The sequence below is a fragment of the Ceratotherium simum genome, chromosome 16 (genome assembly GCF_057802395.1).
Source record: "Ceratotherium simum simum isolate JZ-2026a chromosome 16, ASM5780239v1, whole genome shotgun sequence".
In the NCBI taxonomy this organism is placed as follows: Eukaryota; Metazoa; Chordata; class Mammalia; order Perissodactyla; family Rhinocerotidae; genus Ceratotherium; species Ceratotherium simum.
In genome coordinates this window covers 36,081,804-36,089,229 of record NC_141915.1, presented here as the reverse complement: position 1 = coordinate 36,089,229, position 7,426 = coordinate 36,081,804, and the positions used below count along the sequence as shown (strand labels likewise).

The window sequence follows — 7,426 nt, the reverse complement described above, 5'->3', positions numbered from 1 at the left end:
AGAGGCGCTGGTCCTCACCAAAGCCCCCGAGCCCCCGTGTGCAGCTCCACCTGCACTAGTCAGACCCTGAGTCCACACTCGCCGTTTCCACCTAAACCCAGCTGAGAGAAGTTTTCTCCTATCGAGCGCACATGAAGAATCCTGGGGCCCTAACAGTGGGCCAGCGCTCTTAATCCCAAGGCCCTGCTGGGCATTTGTCTGGCCTGCCCTGAGCACAGAGCGAGGCTCCACTCAGTTTAGAGTGACTGTTGGGATTTGAGAGGTCCCAATAAATTACACTCTAGGCCCCTTCCGCCTCCAGTTCTAAACCAAACGAGAGCCGGCAGAGAAGTCGAGCAGATGGCGATCAAAACACCAGCTTTATTACTGTGGCCTCTGAAGAAGAGCGTGGTTCAGATAAGCAATGATGACAGATTTCTTCACACTGCACCCAGAACCAGGCTGACTCACCCCCAGTTGCAGGCAGTACTGGACACGGTCCTCTCCAGCCAGGGGCAGAGCCTGACACTGCAGTGTAGGGTCTGGGGGAACTAGGCAGAACGTGGGCTTCCCGAGGAGCTGGCTCCCGAAGAGAATGGAAGGAGCTAAGAACGCCTCACCATCAGGTAAGGCACAGCCCTCCCTTGAGAGGATGGGGGGAGAGGGTGGAGAGAGCCCGGGAGCCCCAGGAACAAAGCTCCTTTCACAAGGAAGCATGAAGCAGGAAGCAGGAAGCAGGATCCGAGGAGCAATCCCACGACCTCCCTGGAACAAATAAAAACCCCAACGAAAGATTAAGTCTAATGTCCAAAGTGGTATTATGTTAACTCAGCGTTTCTCAACCTCAGCATGACTCACATTTCGGTCCAATAATTCTTTGATGTGGGGGCTGTCCCGTGCACTGGAGGAAATTTATTTACGGTATCTCTAGCACCTCACTGCCCCCACCTCCAATCATGACAACCAAAAATGTCCCTAGACATTGCCAAATGTCCCCTGGGGTAGAACCCGCCCCAGGTTAAGAACTGCTGTATTAACTGATCACAAAGTCGAGGAAGAGCTACTATGTTAGATGCTCCAACCTCAAGAGCTAGGGGGATGCACTGAAACTGGAAAGGAAATGACCAGAGGCAGAAAGAAAGAGTGAGGATGTCTATCCCAGAGATGTTCGCGGCGGCGAGGAACAGGAGGCGATGCAGGAGTCCACGGCCAGGTGAGAACAGAGGAGCCAGTGTGGTGAGCACATGCTGAATCAGTCACAATAGTGATCCAACAGGGCAGCTGAGCGCACTTCAGTGATGGAATAATGTACAAGGCGTGGGCAGCGTCTAGAGATACCAACGAGGGACAGTGGAGCACCTGCGGACTAGCATCCGCAGGGGACTGTTACCTCCCGTGTGCCTGAAGCGGCAGGGACTCCAGACATGAGCTGTGGCCTGTCGCTGTTGGTAGAGGAATGTGGCCACTGCTCCCCTAGCCCATAACATCAGATCAACACCCCCGCCTCACCCTCCGCCTACACTCGGATCTCCTGATGGCGCCTCCCAAAGGCCAAACCCAACAGGAAGCCGGAAGACAAAGGGAACCCGGAAGACAAGGGAACCCGGTAGATACAATCCATAGAGCTCAGCTTCCCAGAGCACAGAGCAAGGTGGAAAGTGGCTCTGAGGGGCAAGTGGAGGGTGCGCAGCACACACACCGCGGAGAACTTTGCAGAGTTAGAAGCAATGGGTTAGATGCACACAGAGCCACATGGACTGATCTCAAAAACATAGCACTGAGTGAGACCAAAAAGAATCAGAATGAGATCTATAACCCAATACCACTTGTGAACATCTAAAATGTAGGCATACAGATATATTTTTAAAATACAAAACAGCAGTACTCTTTTTATAAGAACACCTACCAAGAAAAGATGCACTTACTAGAATTTTTGTCTACAGCAGGGGAGGCGGTGCAGAATGACAAAGGGGAATGTGGATAAAAGAGAAGGAATATATCATTACAAACCAGAGGCACCATGCATGGACTAGGATAACAGAGTGCCATGAACTCTGCATATGATTAACTCAAATTTCTGCACTCAAGGTTTAAAAACAGGGGTAAAACAAAAGCAAAGGAGGGAGGAAGGCGAGTAGGAGGAAAGAAAGCTGGTCCAGGAGGAGGATGAGTGACCGCTCCAGAGTGCCCAGGCTCTGGTCCAGAGGGCCCAGGCCAGATGGGGTAGGAGAGGTCTCAGGGGGCCTCTCAGAAGCTCCTTCACACTTCTATGAAAATAGGAGACATGTCAAGAGATTGTACAAGGTCCTCATTTCCCAAAAGGATTCCAGAATTTTAAGGCCACTAAGCTTGACACTTTTGATTTTGGAATGAATTCAAGTCCAAAGACCCGACGTTGCATCCAGCCGGTGTGAATCATCCGACAGATGGCGGGTTCACATTTAGAAACCAGCCCTGTGAGCCCTCGGAGCTAGAGGCTCCTAAGAGAAGCCCTGCTGAGCTACACTACCATCCTCTTCTGAGAGGGGCTGAGACCAGGGGATGTGTGGGTTCCACTCTTTCTGGGTGCAGGGAGGAGTTGTGACTCCGCAAATTCAAGTAATATGGGTGGGGGGGCAGGTAAGTGGCAGCTGTCAGCATAAGAAAGCACACACTGGGGTACAGCTCAGCTTCTCTTTCCCTTCCTGGGTCTCTCACAGCCTTCCCAAGCAGCCTCTTCTTATCTCTCTGCTTCTCACCTTTGACCTTCCTAAGGAAAATTAGGGTTTCATTGGATAGTTCTGTCACCATCCAATATGGAGACTCCCGATTGGGGAGCTTTTGGCTCAGCCATTGTTAGCTCTTCCGTGGTGGACTGGTTCTCTTGAAGCACGTGGCTATTTTCTCATATGTGGCAGGCCCTGGGGCTTTGTGGTCTGCTCGGGAGACTGTGATAGACATAGTGGGTCCTAATTTATTAGTCATCACTCTGCATTAGTCCTGTGCCAGATGCTAGGACACCACATAACAGAGGTTGCCCAGGCTCCTCCTGGGGAGCTCCAGCGAACATGAGATAAACATAAGCCCCTTGCTCATAGCTCAGCCCCACCAAAACTACCACGAGCCATCGCCTCCTGCCTCTGGCCCAAGTCTCAGGGGAGAAGGCTCACAAGCGTGTCTTCCTCCTGGTCCCCACTTGGGGTCAGTTTTGTGGGCAGACTCTTCCACTTTAATCCCCTCTAGACTGAACCAGACTGTTCCATCTAATGTTTCATGTTAGTAAATGCTCAGGCTTTATCGATTCCCACCCCAGTGCTCTCCTCTAAGCCCCCAGGCTAAGGAGAAAAGTAGACCAGGACAATGATGGAACCAGTGGTGGTGAGAATTTTGCCCAACAATGTCCAGAATAACTTGGCAAGTGGGGACCTTCCAACTGGTCTCCCTGGTGGGTGCAAGCATGGAAACAAAAGGCAGACCCTCTCCAGAAGGGCGTGGGACTTGATGAGGTTTTCCAACCCTGCCAACTGGGTCACCTTTCTAAGGACAAGGGACAGGACTTTTGGAACCATGTGAAATCGTAACAGTGAAAATGTGCCCTTTAAATATGGTGTTGGCTATGGTTTTCAAAGGGATGAGTTTTCGGATGTTAAGGAAGGAGCCTTCTGTTCTCATTTTGTGGGTGTTAGAAGTTACTGCATCGATGTCAGCTGTCCTACGCAATCTCTGTTGTCACTCATGCCAATCTTGTTTCTCCGGCATTAGTGAGCAACGTGGATTTTATTGACTATTCCGTAGAGAAAACTGAGCAGGAGGTTTTTACATCACTCGCTCCATAGCAAACTCTTCACATTGTTCTTCCGCCTTGTTGTCTTCCCAGTCTCTCATCCGTGGGGCCCCGGGATTCTCTTCTGGCCCTCCCCCAGGCAGCCCCTGGCAGTGCTCACACCCCAATCCTGCTTCCTTGCTCCTGACTCTCCCCCCAGACCTCCTTCCACTGCTCCCTTCTTTTGGGGAATGGTTTGGCTTCTCTCTGGGCTTCTAACCACAATCCTGCATCTCCCCTTTACATCACATTGCTCAGGAAACCCGCTTACCAAGACCAGCCCTGAGACCCAGCCCTTAGGCCTTCAGAGGGAAGGCCTCTGATTGGCCAGTACTTTTCACATGTCCACCTCTTGGAACAATCACTGGGTCCAGGAGCATGAGTCACACACCCACCCAGGTTGTATAAGATGGCACCCAAGATGGGCACAGTGATCAACAGCACCCCCACCAGGACTACAGGGAGTTGGGTGCATTTGCTCCAAAACAAAGGGGTGCTATTCTCAGGAGAAGGGGTTCACAAGACCAATAGTTACCCCAGCTCTCAAGGGTGCCCTTGCAAGCGGGAATAAGATATGGGGGAGAGAAGGAAGAATTTCCCTTCTTACTTTATAACAAAACAAACATTTTTGGTTATTTTAATCCCTCACTGCCCTCTATGCTGGATTTCTGTCACTTGCCATCAAAAGAATCTTGACTGTTATAGAAGCATTGCGGGGAAAAAATCATTTTTGCATTTATTTTTCACATCCGTGTGCCTTGCTAAAAATGTTTTTAAGAATTTTAAGCTATTTTAAGGTTTATTTGTTTTGACACTTTGCAGGTTAATTCTTTTTTTTTTTTTTTTTTGTGAGGAAGATCAGCCCTGAGCTAACATCCATGCTAATCCTCCTCTTTTTGCTGAGGAAGACCGGCTCTGAGCTAACATCTATTGCCAATCCCCCTCTTTTTTTCTCCCCAAAGCCCCAGCAGATAGTTGTATGTCATAGTTGCACATCCTTCTAGTTGCTGTATGTGGGAGGTGGCCTCAGCATGGCTGGAGAAGCAGTGCGCCAGTGCGCGCCCGGGATCCAAACCCCGGTCGCCAGTAGCGGAGCGCGCACACTTAACCACTAAGCCACGGGGCCGGCCCCATGCAGGTTAATTCTTCATTGGACGTGTACTTAAAGATTCACGTGTGGTGGTTTATCACATTTTCTCTCTCCCCCATACAACTTTTGAATTACTTATTGGTAAATGGGACTTGTTTAAAAGGTTAATTTAGTGGTTTTTCAGAAGGTGGATGAAGGATGACAGCCTGACACCAGAAATATTGGTCATCTGAAGAATTTATGTCCTTGCCACTTGAACAAACATGTCCTGCCCCAGTTCCCACAAGGAAACTTCTGGCTTCATCTGATGACCTTGCTTCTGTAGTTTCATTGTAGCTTCGGGTACTTGTCTGAGCAAGGTTGTTTTTTCATGGATGGCTGAAAACACTTTATGAAGAGGTACACTTCACAAGACTTAAGAATAGAAAGCACTGTGTCAAAACCCAAGACATGAATGTAATTAAAATTACATTGTATTTCCTGTTTGTGGCTGAAGCAGACATTAAGAAAGTCTTATCTTCAATAGTACATTTAGAATGCCTGTCATAGAAAATTATCTTTTAATGATAGCTCAGAAAAGAAATATAAAAAGCTCTCGTGCCATTTATTATTAATGTGATTTATGTTAAGTCTCTCAGTGGAATGCTGAAAATGTGCCGATAAATTAGCTTATGAAATGATGCAAAATTAAATATTAATGAGGTGCTCAAACAAGCACCAATTATACTGCAGTATAAGCTTGTAAACATTTCCATATGTAATTCCTACTCCAAATTCAGGAAGCGTTACAGTCCAAAAAAAAAGAATTATCATTAATTTATACAGAAACTTTTTTACTAATAAATTTTCCAATTCACAGATTTAATCTTAGCTTCGGGTTTTTAAAAAGGCAATAAACTGTTAGTGTTTCTGCTTGGATTCATAGATCGTGGAGATCTTTATGTTGCACGTGATAGAAAGCCCAACTCACATGGCTTAACCAAAAAGAATTTGCTTGCATGCTTAACTGAAAAGTACAAAGGAAATGTGGCTTCAGGCAAAGTTTTATCCAGGAGCTCAAAGGATGTCGTCAAGAACCTGGTATCTTTCTGCCTCTCTGCCTTCTGCTGGGTTATCGTCTTCCTCAGGGTAGTGGATACTGAGAGCACTACCTCTCTCTCCCCTCAGGACCAGAACACTCGTTTCCCCAGCTGTCATGGGGACTGGCTGTTGATGCTCACAGCTGAGTCATCGAGGCATTGTTTCATATTAGTAAATGGTCAGGCTTTATTTATTCCCATCCAAATACCATCCTCTGCCTCACCCAAGGTTACGTGGCCTCCCAGTGACAGGTCAATGCAGGGGTACAAAGGCCAAGTCCTCTTGCCTAAATCTGAGACCACTCTGAAGGACCAGCTCAGCTCCAGAGCCCCCTGTAGGACCAGCCGCTGCCTCTGGTACCATCACATCACTGTTCACCTTCCTCTGCTCAGGCCTGCTTCCTTTACCCCCTTATTGTTTTCCGGGACCACTATCATTCCTGAGATCACTCCCTAGTAAATTTCTGGCCTGTAAATCTCCACCACAGAATCTGTTTCCACGGACCCACACCTATGACAGTTGTGGCTTAGAGTGATTTTAGGGAGCAGACTCTAAAAATAGGAGTTTGGAGCTGGAAGGGGGTGCACCAGTGGCCCCTGGCATGCTGAAGTGGTGCAACTGTTAAAACTTGCACTGGACACCTACTGGGATGGGAAACTGGTGGAAGGGGAGGCACTGGTGGAGGCAAATTCCGAGGCTTTTGGGAGAGTCAGGGAAGTAGTAATATAAGGACTGTGGAATCACATGGCTGGAGGCTCTCAATGCTTAAAGAAAGACAATGACAGTTGGGGGGTGCTTAATCATCTATTTAATGCCAAATGTGAACATCTCCTTGGCAACATGTGAAGAGAGACTCTTATCTTCTGCAGCTGGAGGGCATAAAAAGCCAAATATCTGGTCTAGGACTTCACTATAAGAGTAATGGAGTGGCTGCTGCTGCCACTGCTGCCAGATCAAGATGACGGCAATGGTGACCCTCCTCGCCCACCCCTCCAGGACTCACTGTCTTCCTCAAGAAAGCCTGGGCCCAGGAGACAGTGCTGGTCGTGTCCTTTACCATCAGAGGCCTTGCTATAATTCTGCCCCCACTCAGCCCCTACACCAAGTAGCCATCGTGATCAACCAGGCCACACCCTACAACTACCCCGTGCCCCTCCGAGATGAGGGGAACATGTCTGATGTGCTCAGCCACCCCCAGAATCACCAGGGCCCAAGCTTGGAGTGGCTAAAGAAACCGTGAACACTTCTGTTGATAGGGAGAAGGTCCCCTCTGTGGCCTCCAATAAAAATGTGAAAACCGACCCCAGGAAATAAAAAGGAGTAATGGAGTTCCAGAGAAGGTCAAATTCTCAACTAAGAGAAGTCTGTTCTGCCAAGGTCATGCCCAAGAGAGAAGGATGGGACTCAGAGACTCGAGATGGGAACATCTGGGTCAACGCACTGGAAAACCTTGAATCTCCACATTCCACTGAACC

General features: G+C 48.5%; 1 pseudogene; it reads left to right on the top strand.

Annotated features, from left to right (window-relative positions):
* Positions 1-1,128: 1,128 nt before the first annotated feature.
* Positions 1,129-7,191, top strand: LOC147914992 (NADH dehydrogenase [ubiquinone] 1 alpha subcomplex subunit 3 pseudogene; annotated as a pseudogene).
* The last annotated feature ends 235 nt before the right edge of the window (positions 7,192-7,426 follow it).